The sequence below is a fragment of the Rattus norvegicus genome, chromosome Y, assembly GCF_036323735.1.
Source record: "Rattus norvegicus strain BN/NHsdMcwi chromosome Y, GRCr8, whole genome shotgun sequence".
Classification (NCBI taxonomy): domain Eukaryota; kingdom Metazoa; phylum Chordata; class Mammalia; order Rodentia; family Muridae; genus Rattus; species Rattus norvegicus.
In genome coordinates this window covers 53,294,369-53,312,590 of record NC_086040.1, presented here as the reverse complement: position 1 = coordinate 53,312,590, position 18,222 = coordinate 53,294,369, and positions in this window count along the sequence as shown.

Genomic DNA, 18,222 nt, shown 5'->3' with positions numbered 1-18,222 from the left:
AATCGAATAGGAAATCACCGAATTAAAACAAACACTAAGAGTAGGAATTAAAGACATGTCTGGGCAAGATGAACAATGAAGTGAAGTTTAGAGCAGGCAGAAGGGGCTGGGGAGATGGCTCACTGCTTAGGAACAATGGTTGCTCTTGCAGAGGACCAGGGTTCAGAGGATCTGATGGACTCTTTGGTAAACACACACACACACACACACACACACACACACACACACACACACACACACACAAACACCATAGAGATAAATTTTTAAAAAAATACAAAAAGAAGGAGCCAGGTATGCCCTTTAATCCCAGCACTCAGAAGCAAGCTGATCTCTCTGAGTTCAATGCCTATATGGTTTATACAGTGAGTTTCAGGCCAGCCCTACCCAGTGTCAAAATAAAACAGAAAAGAGTATTATATTTATTTCTGATAATGTAGGCAATAGAGAAACTATTTCTACAGAGAAAGAACTTATTGTTTAGAGAATCAGTGGACTGGAAGGAGACCCCAATTATTTGTGTCACTACTCCATCACAGCTTCAGCAGGAAGGAAGAATGTGTACAGCTTAAAAGGAAGCAGGGCGATTATGAGTAAAGCTGTGCACACGGATCAGCCCATCAGCATCAGAAGCAGGCAGAAAACCAACTAGGATGAGATGGCTTCACCAGCCAATGTCTCTGACTGACAGTCCCTAGTAGCACAAGGATGTTCTTTTCCTTCAAGTACCCCTGGACTTTTCAGACACTCAGAAACCACAGAACAAAGTTTGGCAAATGCCTAAGAAAACATTTCTTTGGGACATATTTGTTTATACAGGTTTCATGTAGCCCAGGCTGGCCTCAAACACACTATGCATCCAAGGATGATTTTGAACTCCTGGTTCTCCTCCTGGTAATGGGACTATGGGCATGTACCACCACACCAGGCTTATGAGGTACTGTAGGTGGAGCCCAGAGCTGTGTGAGAGCCAAGTGAGCACTCTGTCCACTAAGCTGCATCTCCAGCCACTCGGGATGTGTTCTGCTAATACAACAAATCTAAAATAGAAGTCTTCAATGAGAGACAACAGGAGTCTCCCAGTCCAGAAACATTAAATTACACATTCACAAGTAATATTTATGTCAAGAAATAATGAAAATATATAACAGTAAGAAAAAAAGAAGATAGGAAACATATCAAAATGTGTGAGACATAACTATGAAAGTGCTAAGAGGACATTTTATTTACAACATTAATTCTTAGATTAGAAACAAAGATCAGCAACCTAAATTTTTATCTACACTAGAAAATAAGAAAATAATTAATTCAATGAAAAAATAATTGTTAAAATGATCTCCAAAACAATAAAAATTAGAAATTAACAAAAAAAGCAATGAAACACAATTAGTTTTCTTTTTTAAAGCAAAGAATGGTATTTTTGTCGTCTTGATTAGACCTAGAGAGTAAAATATAAGGTCCATTCTGATATTGAAAACATCACTCCTTTATTAGTAGTATTATTAACAATTGTATTTGTTTATATTTATATTTATATTTCAAATATTACCCCCTTTCCATAAACCCCAACTCCACATATTCCTCCCCTTTGTCTCTAAGAGGGTGACTCTCCAAGCCCCATTCATTCTTTCCTCACCCCTCTAGAATCACTCTTCTCTGGAACATCAGGCATCCAAAGGACCAAGTGCTTCCCCTTCCACTGATGTGAGATGAGGCAGTCCTCTGCTACCTATGTAGGATAAGACCATTTATAATCTATGGTTGGTTGTTCGGTCCATGGGAGCCCTGAGAGGTCTGGTTAATTGATACTGTTGTTAATTACAGTCTCCTTCAGCTCTATCATCCCTTCCCCTACATCTTCCATTGGGATCTATAGGCTCATTTCAATGGTTGGCTGTGAATATCTACCTCTGTATCAGTCAGGTGCTGGCAGAGCCTCTCAGAGGACAGCCATACCAGATTCCTGTTTGCAAGCACATCTCAGCATCAGCAACAGTGTCCATTTTGATGTCTGCAGATCTCTGGATGGCCTTTCTTACAGCCTCTGCTCCATATTTACCCCTGCATTTGAACTAGACAGGGATAACTCTGATTTAATAAGAGATGGGTGAGTGGTCCCATTTTTACACTGTGGACATGTCTATTTACTGCAGGTGGTGTCTTCAGGTTCACTTTCACTGTTGTTGTTGATGTTAGCTAATGTCATCACTGTTGGGTCCAGAGAATCTGTTGCATCCTTAGTATCTGGGACCTTCTAGAGGTTACCCGCATCCTCCAATGTTCCTTCTTTATATGCTCATTCTCCTGGTCCTCTGTGCTTCTCTACTGTCTCTTCCCACATCTTATCCTGCTCTCCTGCTTTCCATTTAACTCCCCTCTCCCACACAGGGTCCTTCCTCCATCGGCCTCCCATGATAGTTTTCTTCCCCCTTCTAATTGGGATTGAAGTAGTCCCTCTTGTCCTTTCTTGTTAATCTTCAGAGTGTATATGAGTTTTTTGTGGATATTCTGAGCTCGTGGGCTAATTTCCACTTACAACTGAGTGCAGTCTATGTGCATTATTTGTGTTTTTGTTAGTTCACTCAGGATGATATGTTCTAGTTTCATCCATTTGCCTATGGTCTCCTTATGGTCTCCTGTAATTCTTTAAGGGATTTTTGTATTTCCTCTATAAGGGCTTCTATCTCTTTACATCTGTTGTCCTGTATTTCTTTGATGGAATTATTTATGTCCTTCTTAAAATCCTTTAACATCATCATGTTAAGTGATTTGAAGTACAAACATTTCTTTTTTCTTTTCTGTTGTGTTAAGGGTATCCTAGCCTTGTGTTGGTGTGAGAACTGGGTTCTCATGATGTCATGTAACCTTGGTTTATATTGCTTAGGATATTATACTTCCCTCTCGCCATCTCATTATCTCTGGGGTTAGCTGGTTTTACTGTCTCTGACAATGGATTGATCCTCCTGTAAGCCTATGTGTCAGGACTCCAGGGACACTAACTCTCTCCTGAAGGATCTTGTGTACCAAGAGCTGTGGATCAGGTTCAGCGACAAGGAATAGATAGAAACCAGAAGTATCCTGTAACAGACTGCCCCTCTGTTCCTGGGTTCTGGGGGCTCCAGGCAGTATCCCCTGGAAAGTGATAATCTCTCCTGTGATCTTGAGTGTGTCAGCACTCCTGGAAGTCCAGCCATATCCTGGTGGGATCTGGGGAGACAGAGATGAGGTAAAGGTTCAGCTCTGTAAACACTGCTCTGGGTCCTCTTTGTTTTTAATCTTTCACAAAAAGAGCTCACAAATGAAATTTGACCCCGTGACCAATAAGCCCCTAGGAATGATCATCCCTTTGTATTTTCAGAGATGGGACCACAAATGATTGGCATTTTTACATGGACACTATCAATTAAAATTAGGTATCTTTTTCTTTCATGTCAAATGTATTCCTAATTGAGATAATTGTTCAGGCAATAAAGCATTGCTGTTGAATATGAAATAGAGTATCGTTGACAAATAAAAATGTTTAGGCAATGTCATCTAGGTCATTGAATTGTAATATAGTGAAGAACTCATATAAATACTTCATGATGGTTTATCCAATGCATGGAATGCATATTCATTAAAACGAAGAGTAGTATAAAGTTTATTTTTACAACTTTCTGAATCATGTAATAAATAATAAGTCTCCATTAATGTATCAGGCTCCATAAGAATGATATACATTAGGAAAGAATTAAAAAGTACAATGAGCTTTCTCTTATAAAAATTGCATTATGAATGAAGAAAAAAGAAAAAAATGAATGCATAAATCAGTGTGGTAGAGTTGATTGTATGCAAATAACTAAAGAATCTATCTTAAAAATAAGGTCATGGAGATTGTCCTAAGAAAGTGACAGCTAAGTTAAATTAGATGAAAGTAATAGAATTATATTTCGGGCAATATTACTTTAAATATAAGGTCAATAAAAGGAAAAGAACTTGACATATACAAAAAGTAAATGTGAAAGTAGCTTGTATAGATTAAGTGATGGAAGAGAGGACCAAATAAAGTGGAAGCTTAGATATCACATATGGGCTTACAGAAACAATATGAGAGATGTAAATGTTTATTCATGGAAAATGTCTAAGAATTCATTTAATAGTTTTAAATAACTTTTTAAATCTCTATGTACATACTATTGGACTCTGGTTACTTATGTATTATGAAATGATACACAGAATGATTTGAAGGCCCTTTTGAAGTCAATTTGGAAGTAGTGTCAGTGATAAAGAAAAAGATTCATATCAGACAGCTATGTTGGAAATTTATGTGTTTGGTAGTAGACTGATTATGTGGAGGGCCGGAAGAAAGAAAAACAGTGTCTTGTTTTGTGCAGTGAAATATGTTGGAGTTATTTACTGTGATGTGGAATATTTCATGAATAGTGTATTTAGGAGAATTTTAAAGGAATATATTTTAGATTGATTTACTAGAAGATGCTTGAGAGAACCTCTAACTCACTAGAAATTCCTATTTATCATTCAAAGTTTGGTGATTTAAGACATTACTCAGACCATGAATTAATAGCTATTATATAACAAAAACTTTAGTTTAATAGATGTATTTTTCCCATTATATCTGGAAGTTCTTATTTCATTAAGAGCAAACCTATGCTTACATTAGATGTTTGTTTAGTACATGCAGACAAATAATTTGCCCATTTATTTACTGCAAACATTTTGGATTGCAATTAGCATTTAATCCAACTTTACGGGAGCTGAAACAGCAGTTTGATTAGAGGATAATAGCTCATGAATGTGAATTTCACAGAAAGAAGTGATTTGCTCATATTTTGTAAAGTTACAAACTCTAGAAGAGTAAAACAATTTAATAAATTTCTAGTTCTTCTACGTTTTCTCTTTAGTATTTTACCGTGTTATGATATTCATGCAAAAATTCCTTATCCAGATGATTTTTAACTATAATATCCAGTAATATTAAACATATGCACACCATTTTACAACCATGAATAACATATGCTTTCAGAAAATTTTCATCAAATGAGCCAGAAATTCTTCATGACTTCAACACAACATGGCCATTGGGAACAGAATAAACCACAAATAAGGAAATGCAGAAAATGATTGACACACGCAAAATTCTTGGTTTTAAATTTAATAATCATACTAGTTATGGGATAGAGCTTTGAAAATAGAGTCAAAGACAGCATGAAAAATATTGACAAAGAGTATGCAAATTGAATTTTTACTAAATAAAAGAAAACAGTGGATCTGAACGAAAGCATCATTTAACAAAATGACCCTGTTCTTCTGCCACTATTTGTTCAATGCATTGTTTTTTGTTCCTATATTATGTTCCAGAAACGTCTCAATGATTTTGGATATTCTTAAATTAATGAACATGCAGTTCAGCTGATCTAATATTCCACATTATCTTAATGTTCTTCTGCATCTTTAGGTATTAAAATTATAGAGAATTATTTTCACTAGAATAAAATTTTATTGTTTCTTTATCATATGAGAGAAGCAATTATTTACAGAGAATGGACACCTGATATTTTCTAAATAATCTCAATAGAGTTTTAAACCATATATTTTAGATCAATCATTCATACCTTCTCCAAATGAAACTCATTAAATGTTACTACACATATAGTACATCAAGGGAGTGATATATAGAAATAAAAACATCATCTATGCAGCTAAAATCATCTATTATACCCATGATGAAAGTCAATACTAGGAAGAGAAGATGGTACAGACACATTGCAGGATAGATCAGCATCATTCAAAATTAAGATTGAGCTGGAAAGTGATTTGAACTAAGTATAGTTAAAAATCATGTAAATAAGTTTAATATTATGAGAACTAGTTTACCTGTTATGGTTGCCTTATCCCTTCTTAACTTGAGCAGTCACATTTCTGCTCTGTGGAATGAGACAGTCTACACCTTTTCACCCCTCACATATTTCAGTTCATCACCTCGCCTTAGGACATCCATATACTTGGTGATGAATTTTTCTTCTTGGAAATTTGAAATGTTCATATTTCCTTACTGCGGACAGAGGGTTAAAAGTAATGGGAAGTGAGTGACATACCATAACTCTTCTGTATTATTATCAAAATGGGTTTATTTCAGGGATGGGATACTTGGGGTGAGAAGAAAGGAAAGGTGCTGCTTTATTTGAAATATTTTCTTACCTCATTCTGTGTCCTGTAAAGGGCCCAGCCTTATCTGTCAGGCCTGGCCATGTTCCTGTCACTACCCCACTCCCTTTCTCATGCAGTTCTTAATTCTAGATCCTGCTTGCCACTCTAGGTTTCATCTTGATCAAATTCAGCTCATTTCCCTGTGATCCTGCTCTGAAACATACACAATTTTTTCTTTTGTTTCCTTTTCAAACTTTTAAATGTTTATGTTAATTTTTGTTTAACCTGTTTTATGGAAGCCTTAGAGGAGAATTATTCATGGCTGTCTCTTTTGATTGGAATGAGAAAATAATGAAAAAAAAAACCTCTTTTAAATTTACATGACATTTTCATTTCTAAGTATTTCTCTTACATAAACCCACCATGCTAGTTTATCTCCCTGTCTTGTCCTGAGTTCTTTCTTCCCATTGCTAATTGAATACTGCCTCTTAGGACTTACTGCAGAACCGTAAATTTAGGCATACATTAGGAAGGAGTTGAAACTTCTACACTTTTCTAACCCTTTTTTAGATGTATCTTTCTAGTCTCTTGAGCTATTTGAATTAATTTGGATCACTGTACTCAGTACTATAGTATTATAGTGCTTGGGCCTTGAAAATATCTGTTATTATTGCCTTGTCATAGTTTTACAGCTCAGGGTTGGGCCTAGTTACATTTTGGAACTTTAGCCCAAGAAGTTTGTGAAGTTGGAAAAAACCTAGACAGCAGCTATCAATAGTTTCAAATGGTATTTTAATACACGAGGGCTATAAAAACCTTTAATAAATTATGGAAAAGCAGTCTGAGATTCCTGTTTCTGTAAAGTACTTGAAAAACATGAAAGGGAGAAAGACCATGGCCAACTGACTTTTGATTCACATAGGGTGCTTGAATGTGACTTTAGTTTTGGTGCCTTTTCTGGTTAGAACTTAAAGTTGTTTATGGTAGTTTGCGTTAATGGTTTGCTTCTATTAATATACACTTTTGTTATTGTTTTTGTTTTTTGTCTTCATCATTCCCATTAGGGCCATGGTTCCCCACTTTGTATAGACAAAAGGTGTGTTCAGTCCAGCTATTATTCTCCTGGGGAACAACCCACAATTTTCTAAACAAATGTTCACAATTATATAGTTGACCATGGTTTGAAATTCTTCCTTGCCACCACTTTCTTGTAGCAACATATTTGTTTACTTCTGATTCAATTAATTGTACTGTCCACCGTACAATCCCATTATGTATCTGTGTTGGGGGAAAGGGATTTTTTAAATTTTCTGTGGTATGTGGTTTTATTCTTCCATAAATTATTTTCTACCACCACATGAGCACAGCATACTACCTGGCATTTTTGCATGCTGGGATCATTTGGTATGGACAGTATGAAATTCATCACTGTTCTTTGTTTCAGATATCCTTATTTTTTATAAGTAATCCATCCTATTGAAATAGCTAATTAACTCTTGTATTCTCCTTCAAATATGGCGGCTGCCTGTGAATAAATTGCATTTTTCCATTGATAAACAATAACAAAATCCCATAAAGGCACGAACATACATAAAGAGGGAAAAGTATTCACAAAGAAAAAATGCATTTAAAATGGAGAAAAAATATAAGCAAAATGAGATCAAAAGTTAGTCAGAAATTATGAAAATAAAATTTTCATTATAAATTTACAAATTTATAAGGTTAGATAATACAAATATATATTCAAACAAAGGAAAACATTAAATGCAATGTATGCACAAAGAGTTAACACAAAATGTAGTATATAAACCAGGATTGGAATGGAGAACTCACTCTTGCTACTATAGAGGTAAAAATGGAAGAAATACCACTAGGTTAACCCAGTCTTTATTGCATAGTGACAAACTATCAAGAAAGATAATGTTTCAAAAATACCACATAAATAAATCATCAATAATTTAAAAAATACAAAAAATAATAAAATGTAGAAAAGCAGCCCTATTCCATGGTGATCTGATAGGATGCATAACATTACTTCAATATTCTGGTATCAATTGAAGCCTGTGAATGAATATATGGTCAAATTGGGAGAAGTTACAATGAGGTGCATAGGAAAAGGTATATTCTTCTGATTCATGATGAAATTTTACCTAAATACCTGTTTAATCCATTTGGATTTTTAAGTTATTAAAATAACTTCTGTTATTTTAACCATAGCTGTTTAGTTACAGTTTCCATAAATTGTCTGTTGATGAGAGTGAAGAATTGAATTCTCCAACAATTTATTGTGTGTGGTGAAATATTTGCTTTGAGCTATAGTTACGTTTCTTTTGTGAATTTAGGTTTCCTTGCATTTGAAACATAGTTGTTCAGATTAAAAGTTCATCTTAGTATTATTTTTTGTTTGACAAGTATGGTTCCCCTCCTTGAAGCGCCCACCTCGACCAACAAGGAAGACGTGACACCATTGGATCCTTCTCTAACAGCCTTTACTGCAGGAACACCTCATTGATGATGTGGGGGACCCAGGAGAACAAAGGCACTCGCCTTAAGTACCAAACAGACAGTGGCAGTAAACTTGTCCTCTGGGGATTGGTGGAGTGCGAGATATCTTACTAACATGCTTATCAACTGTGGCCTAGTAAAATGCCAGAGGAAAGCTAAAGACAAGGCTTAATGGTGGTAATACCACAAACGACCACTAGATTTCATTGCCATTTATACTTTCTCCCAACATCTCGCTCTTTTTTTGTTTTATTAAATATGAGTCCATCATGTAGAGGTAGAGGTCTGAGAGAGATCAGACATGCCTCACAGAGTGCCCAGCTCGGCCATGGTGAACCACTCTTTCAGTTAGGATTGCACCCCAATGGCTAGAGATGACTGATGTACAACACATCGTTCTGGACTATACATGTGTGTTTAATATTAGGGGAGAAACTGAGCAGAGGGGCATTGGGCCAGCCCGAATGTTCAAACGGGGCGTAGCCATCTCTGTCTATGACTGGTCTACCTCTGGGTGTCACGTCAATACATGTCATTGCTCCTGTCTTAGGTCATTCGTCTCTAAAACTCGGCCTTACCAGTCACTGGAATGACCCCATCGCCACCGGGCTCCTGTCTTATGTTGGTCCGAGATTGAGGAAAGTTGCCCGTCTCTGGATACAATGACTTCACATGACAGTGACAAAATATGATCTAGGGCAAACTCTCAATCTTTCAGAGAGGGCAGTCATACACTGTGAGAAGCACCGCTTTCAATGGCAGTCATAGCCTGGTAATCAATCGCTTTGTGTCTGGCATGCTCTCGTTGTAAACAGGAAAAAAGCCATAGACACACTCCACATCCCAAGAGGACAATGGCCCCCCAGGCAAACATGCCAGCCCATTCCTTGAAAAATGAGAAAGCATTGGTAATCCACGAGGTGACATCTCCAAACGTGATGGTTTCCATTCTAGTGTTGTTAAGGACAGCAATCTGCATCAGCAACTGTCTCGACAATTTCTCTGCTTTCATGGACCAGTTTCCTTTCAGATAATTCAAGATTTCATTGCTCTGTTGAGAATACTGAGAGAGGTTAGCTTGCAATGGAGTAACACATAAGCCTCTAAGCGAGGAAACGCAGGACAGCTGTGTCATATGATACAATGCCTCAATTTGTTCCTGAAGCAAATCTATTCGTTGGTTAGCTAATAGAAAGCCAGATGCCAAGTGGGCATTAAATTCTTCTTGTATCTCTAATGCCACTGCGGATCTTTCCACAATCTGATTGATAGTCTCAGCCGTCTGTATTTGATTAGTCATAGCAATCACGGCTGTTGTTGCTGCAGCGACTGATAGTACATGGCTGAAATTATAGCTGCTGTAATACCAAAATCCCATTAGGTTCTTAGTAAATGAAGTATGGGAAAATTATCTGGATTTGGTACTACAGAGATAGACACAAAGGAAGGAATCTTAACTATCACTGCGGTATCATTGGTGCCATCCCAGCATTCAGCTAAATAACAAACTACATCAGAGTTATTGCAATTTAAAGCATTATCACTTTCATTAGTGCTTATCAGAAAGAAGAAAGGTGGACTAATACATACTGAAGCGCCAATGGCAGTATCATTTGCTAATAGGCTACTAATCTTTATATCTACTAACTTGTTTTGTTATTGGTTCTAGTGGCTGAAATAATATACAATGCAAAATCTTCACCTAACAATTGAGCAAAAGGAGTTAGAGATGTGTATGCTCCCTGCTCATTTGATAATACCCATTGTTACCGGGGACAAAAATTATGTTTGCCAGACTTATTTTTCTCCCCATCATATTGGACATTGCCAAGAGGAGGGGAAAATTCAAATCCTGGTAGGAATTGTTATGATCTATGGAATGGACTTTGCAAAGGAGTAAATTTAGGCGGCAAGGCTTGATATGGGGGGCAGGTAGGTAGGACTCTACGACAGGTAGAGTTAATCAGTGTGTGAATGCTTTGCCCCGGCAGTGATGGAAAACTACCATTATGCATCATAATCAAGGTTGTAATGTTAGCAGTATTATTGATTGACGTATCTCCACTGCCTGAAGAGGCTCCTTGGGTAATTTTACTCAGAGCAGCCTGGATGGTTCCAGTGCCCATAGTACTATTGCTTACAGGATCTAACCAATTAGCCAATGTAGTCCTTCGTAGCCATATACAAGGCTGGGAGGAGTTCTTAAGAGTGAAATATAATGTATGTAACAATGAAAGATTAGTTGCAGTATATCGTTGTGGCGATTTTCCATTAGGCACTATACAAGGAACATCACATAAACAGGATGTGGAGAAAACATTTGGCAAGACAGTACAATTGCTATAAACCGGCATAAGCACTGGTCAGGATCTGGCAATTGCCCACAGAGTGAGTGAATCAACCTGGATCATCATTTCCAGTAGTAGTAGCAGTAGTAGTAGTAGTAGTAGTAGTAGTAGTAGTAGTAGTAGTAGTAGTAGTAGTGTTCGTAGTCTCATCTTCATGAATAGCAGGAGGCAGTTTGTGAGTCAAACGTTCAGGTACCCAGTTTGGATTGTCTTGATTCTGTCGAAAAATACAAACAGCTCCCCTAGATCTCGAAATTATGTGATCTGGGCTACACCATTCACCAGTTAAGACATCCTTCCACTTTACGTCTGCATTAGTCATAGGTTTAGTAGCAGCATGGCGATCTGCAGCAGAGCGGCCATGCGCATCCAAAATTTTAAAATTTAGAGTAAAAAGAGCTAAAGACAACTGTTCTCTTGGTGTTCTGCCATAGGCAATTCCCCTCCATTTTTTTTTTTGTAAAAGCTCTTTTAAAGTACGATGTGCTCTTTCCAGAATTCCTTGGCCTTGGGGATTGTATGGCAATCCTGTAGTATGTTTGACCTGCATTGTTTGGCAAAATGCCTGAAAAGACTTTGTAGTGTAGGCAGGTCCGTTGTCTGTCTTGAGACTGTCAGGCTTTCCCCAGGCAGCCCATGCCTCCAGGCAATGACTATTGTCATTACGAGCCTTTTCACCAGTCATCAGAGTGGCATGTATAATGCCAGAACAGATATCAACAGAAACATGCACATATTTTAAATTTCCAAACTGAGATATGTGTGTGACATCCATCTGCCAGAGTTTTAGTGGAATCAAACCACTAGGGTTAATTCCCACCTGAGGAGGGTGGTGAAACTGAACACAATTCTGGCAATGTAACACCACACAACAAGCTGCAGCTCTAGAGATTTTAAATTTTTGTTGAAGAGTGAAAGCAGGAACATGAAACTTTTGATGAAATTCTCTAGCAAGATAAAACGGAGCTACATAAAAATAAATTCTCTACGAGTACTAGCATCCACCAGAGCATTATTATTGGCCATGGGACCAGGCAAATTAGTATGAGCTCTATCATGTTGTATGAAAAACTTTTTTTTTTCTGGCCCAAATCAATTTTTGTAATTCTAAAAGAATTTGACATACAGTACTAGTTGACCTAATTGGCCCTGTAGTTTCAAGTGTGCGAACAGCATTAACTACATAATCAGAAACAGAAATCAAATTAAAAGAATCATGAAATCTTTTAAAAACTTACAACACAATTTTACATTCTGTAATTTGGGGGGTGCCTGGACTGTATTGAATTAATACTGGTTCTTGAGAATTAACCATATAAGCACCTACACCTGTTTTGGAGCCATCTGTATAAATATCTAATGCTCCAGACAAAACCTCTGAGGCAGTGACCTTGGGAAAGACCCCTAGATGTTCAGTAAAAAATTGTAACAAAGGATCCTTAAGATAATGATTGTCAAACTCTCCTTCAAAACTACAGTGAAATATGGCCCAATCATCTATCAAGACACACAATCTTTCTACCTGAGTTGCAGTATATGGTATAATGATCTTCTTGGGCCAAATAACAAAATGCTAAATACAAGATTTAACACCTCACATAGCAAGCTGTGCAACAGCAGAAGGATAATATTCAAGGGTCATATTAGGAGAAATATGAGGATAAATTCACAGAAGTGGTCCCTGTTGCCATAGCACTGCTGTAGGCTGACGAAAAGTTCTCAGTATACACAAAAAAAGATCCTCCTTTTCCTTATAAGTTTTTAGCATTGCTTTTTCCAGTCCTTCTTCTACTTTCCTTAAGGATAATCATGCTTCCTCGGTTAAAGCACGGGGTGAAGTAACCTGAGAATCCCCTTTCAGGATCTCATAGAGTGGTTGTAAATCTGCATTAGGCATGTTAATATAGGATAGAATCCAATTTATACTTCCCAGTAACTTTTTTTTTCTTTTTTTTTTCCGGAGCTGGGGACCGAACCCAGGGCCTTGCGCTTCCTAGGTAAGCGCTCTACCACTGAGCTAAATCCCCAGCCCCTTCAGTAACTTTTGAAAATCATTTAATGTTTTTAAATGATCTTTTTGTAATTCATTTTTCTGATGGGAAACATTATGATGCGTAATCTTTGTTCCTAAATACTCTCCCTTTTTGCCCATTTGAACATTTTCTGGTGCTATAAACAACTGATTATTTTCAAGCACCTTTATCACTTTTGCATAGGCCATTTCTAGAGTGCTACACTCTTTAGCAGAAAGCAATATATCATCCATAAAATATATTATTCTCAATTTTGGGAATTGATCACGTACAGGCTGTAGGGCTTTGCCTACATACAGCTGACACTTAGTAGGGCTATTAACCATACCTTGAGGCAAGACCAGCCACTGATAGCGTTTACCAGGTTCTTCATTGTTCATAGAGGGTAAAGTAAATGCAAACTGCACACTACCTTGTGGGGCAAGAGGGATGGAAAAAAAGCAATCTTTAATGTCAATAATAATAATAGGCCAATCATCAGGAATACTAGAGAGCAATGGTAAACCTCTCTGTATGGGACCCATTATTTGCATCTGAGAATTGATAGCTCTTAAATCATGTAATAATCGCCACTTTCTCATTTTTTCTTAATGACAAATATAGGTGTGTTCCAGGGTAATGTGGATGGCTGTATATGTCCCAATTCAAGCTGTTCAGACACTAATTCAGCAACAGCAGTTAATTTTTCCAAGGATAAAGGCCATTGAGGAATCCACACATATTCCTCCGTTTTCCATGTAATGGGTATGCCTCCCTCAATGGCCCCTAGAAAAAACCCAGACCTGTCCTGGCTCTTTTAGAATCCAGTATCACTGGGTCAACTCGTCATTGTAAATTTTTCCTTAGACCTTTTCTGGGCATGTATCCCATTTTAATCATCAAGTCCTTGGCCTGTGGGGTGTACTCATTAGTCAGTCTCAAGTCTAGATTTATTAAGACATCTCTGCCCAACAGTATCAAAAGAATGTCTATAATATAGGGAGTAATCTTTCCTGATCCTCCTTCTGAATCCTCCCATGTCAATTCCTTGGAGCTAATTAAAGGAGCCATTTCATACCCTAGGCCACGTAGAGCCTCAGATGATTTTTGTGTAGGCCACCTGGATGGCCAGTCATGAATACAGATAATACTATGATCTGCTTCAGTGTCTAACAAACCAAGGAAAGAACGTCCCTCCAAAGTCAAGGTTAACATTGGATGATCGCCCAGTTGTAATGAGATAAAAGCAAATCGGGAGCCCATAGATCCCAAGCCCCTGTCTCCTCTGATTCTATTATCAGCAGGAAAATATCTATGCAAGCTGGGCAGAAGCAGCAGCTGGGCTATTCTGTCTCCAGGGGAAATAGCAGAAATTCCCTGGGGAGAGGCTGCCTGTACTTTTAATGTGCCTAAATAATCAGGGTCAATTACTCCAGATACAATATGTAAACCTTTCAGGGCAGAAGAAGAGCGTCCCAACAACAGTCCAACTGTATCTTTAGGGAGAGGCCCTTTAAAATCTGTATCTATAGGATGTACTCCCATTTGAGGGGTAAGTACGATCTGGTGGTGGAGTGGAGGTCCAGGCCTGCTGAGCCCTTAGTGTCTCTCCTCGGTCCTACGGGTGGTGAAGAGAAGGCCAAGGCTTCTGTTTGTCCTGTCCCTGCCTGTCGTCCTGTAAAGCCCCATATATTTGAGGGCCCTGGGGACATGGGCCCCATCGTCACTTTTTTTGGCTGTGCACCACCGTATCCTGCCACTAGAGGTCGGCCATCCAAGTCCTTCCCAGATCATTTGCCCAGTGTTTCCCTATTTTACAGTGAGGGGATAAATTAGGTTGCGGAGGTCTGTTATTACTCTGTTCCCTATTTCTTTCAGGACATTGACTTCTGTAATGCCATTTGCGGCCACATTTGAAACAAGTACCTGCAGGAACCTTCTTTTTAATTGCATCATTGCTGCAGCTAGGACAACATTAGTCAAAGGCCCTACTATCTACCTGCAGACCATCATCCAAACTGCGAAACCTTTTTGTTTGTATGGCGTTATAGCAGACCTACATTCTTTTGTACATTGTTCATACACTAGCTGTTTAATAAGAGGCATAGCTGTATCGGGGTCTCCAAAGATCTTAGTAGCAGACTCCACCATGTGGGCTACAAAGTCTGAAAATGACTCAGTGGGTTCTTGCAGAACCATGGTAAGGTTCCCGGAGGCTGCACCTCTATTAGGCAATGCTTTCCAGACTTTAATTACAATATCATTAATCTGGGTATAGACCTGATCTGGATAACCAGTCTGGTCCAGAGCAAATATGCCTATTCCCAATAACATGTCAGCGTCCCAATGTCTCTGAGCGTTGGCTCCTGAAGCCAAATTGTTTGCAGCATGAGCATTAGCATTTTCATAAAGAAAAGTTTTCCAGTCCAAATATTGACCTGGAGAGAGACAAGCTCTGCCTAAAATCCCCCAATCTCCAGGGGTGAGACAGTATCAGCCAAGAGCCTCAATTTGAGCCATAACAAAGGATGCGCTGACTCCATAGGTTTTGATTGACTCTACTGATGGTTATATTGTCTTAAAGTCAACAGGTTCATGATGTCACTGCCCGATTGCATCCAGAAAACCTGGAAAACTCAATCCTAACTCTTTCCATACTTCTGGGCAAAGAGAAGTACTTCCTGAAGACTTCACCTTTGTTTTACCCTGAAAGTTATAAGGTGGTGCAGGAGGTGCCATTGGCATAATTGCTTTCTTATCTAAGTCCTTGGCTTGTTTCTGCCTAGCGTAGGTATGTGGCCAGTCAGGATGATAAATCTCTTTCTCATAACGAGTGGCTTCTTCCTCAAAGTCAACTAAGTCATTATCACTAAACTCTGAATCACTAGACATCTCCAAGGTCAATGTCTTTATTGAGGGATATATATATATTCTTTTTTTTTTTGTTCCTAGGTCCTGATTATTATTCCCGCCTTTGTCTATCCTCTCCTTGATCTTTTCTGCCTATTCTTTTACCTCTTTTCGTCCTTTTCTTTTCTTTCCTTCCATCAAAACTTTCTTTTCTTCTGACATACTCTCTTGTTGCTCTGTAAGGATTTTCTGACCTGTCCTAACAGCTTCTTCACGTTGTTTATCTTCTAAGCAGGCACGGACCATACGCCAAAGTGGCTTTGTCCCTGGTTTATGCTTGCCCTCTGTACTTTCCTTATCCAGATCTTTTCCTAACTTGTCCCACGCTCTCAAAGTGAGCGATCCTGACATATAAACCACAGAGCACAACGGTTACATTCATCAAGAAAACGTAACAGGATTTTCTTTTCAATTTTAAGCTTATGCTGACCAAGAAGCTCCTGAAGAGCTGACAGGAGCGGGGTGGAGTGTGAGTTTCCCATCTTTTACGAACTTATTTACAATCGACTTACGAGCAAGGCGAGCTGGCAAGCTGGCGTGTTTATTTACACACGATCTTGTGGGTCATCAGTGGACTCTTCCCAACAAATGCATTCGTGCCCTGGACGGTGGAAATTCAGACAGTAGCAACACCACAACACAAAGAGACTATAACGAAAGAGTTCTAGTCCAACCCACAAAGGATCAAATGGGAAGACAACATTGCCGTGCTCCACAAACACCTTTGCCTCTAAACCAAGGCTATCATTGTCTCTTCTTCTCCAGAGAACCTTATTGTCCTATTAGGGACATTTTATAATCCCTTGTCCTGGAGCTTTACCGTCCCAATTTCGGGAGCCTTATGTCACAACTCCGGTAACTAATTGCCCCTTCTGGGAAACTTACCGACGTCGACCGTCCTGAGGCTGAAAAAGTTCTGGATCCAGACTAGAAAAGACAATTTTCTCAGGTACACGTACGGGTCACCTGTTGAAGCAATCCTCGACCAGCAAGGAAGACGCGACACCGTTGGATCCTTCTCTTACAGCCTTTATTGCAGGAACACCTCATTGATGATACCCGGACCCCGGAGAACAAAGGCACTCGCCTTAAGTACCAAACATACAGTGGCAGTAAACTTGTCCTCTGGGGATTGGTGGAGTGAGAGATATCTTATTAACATGCTTATCAACTGTGGCCTAGTAAAATGCCAGAAGAAAGCTAAAGACACAGCTTAAGGGTGGTAATACCACAAACGACCACTAGATGTCAGTGCCATTTATAGTTGCTCCCAACACTTCCTTATCATTTTTTGATAACTTTTTGTTGAAAGTCAATGTTGTTCAATATTAGAAAGGCTACTACAGCTTGTTTCTTGGGAATATTTGCTTAGAATTTTTCTCCACCCTTTTACCCTGAGATACTCTGTCTTTGTCTCTAAGGTGTATTTCCTGTATGCAGCAAAATCTTGGATCCTCTTTATGTTTTCAGTCTCTTAGTTTATGTCTTTTTATTTGGGGAATTGTGTCCATTGGTGATAAGAGATATTAAATGAAGTGGACTGTTGCTTCCTGTTATTTTTGTTGTTAGAAATGTATTTACAATTGAGTGGCTATCATCTTTTCTGTTTGATGAAAGATTAATTCACTACTTTTAGCTAAGGTGTAGTTTCCCTCCTTGTGTTGGAAGTTTCCATATACTATCATTTGTAGGATTGGATTTGTGTAAAGATATTCTGTACATTTGGCTTTGTCATGGAATGTCTTGGTTTCTCCATCCATGGTAATTGAAAATTTCACCAGATATCCTAGCCTGAAGATCCAGAAATGAATGCACACACCTATGGCCACTTTTTCTTTGACAAAGGTCCTAAAACCATGAAATTGAAAAAAGACAGAATTTTCAATAAATTATGGTTCAACTGGATGTCAGCATATAGAAGAATCAATTATGTAAATAAACTCCCGACGTGGGGGGGAGGACAAATGATCATCTTTTTAGATGCTGATAAAAAATTTAAAAAAATCAATATTACTTCCTGTTAGAATTCTTGGAAAATATTAGGAATTCAACGCCCATACTTAAACAGAGTAAAAGCAATATTACAAAAAAAAAAAAAAAGTCATCAAACCTACTGGAGAGAAGCGTGAAGCAATACCACAAAAATCACGAACTAGAAAATGTTGTGTAATCTCTACTTACTCCATCAATATAGTACTAGAAGTCTTATCCACAAAAATTAGACAAAAACACGAGACAAAACAGAAAAATTTAGAAAACAAAAACTTAAAATATCACGATTTTATATGATGTGATTGTATACT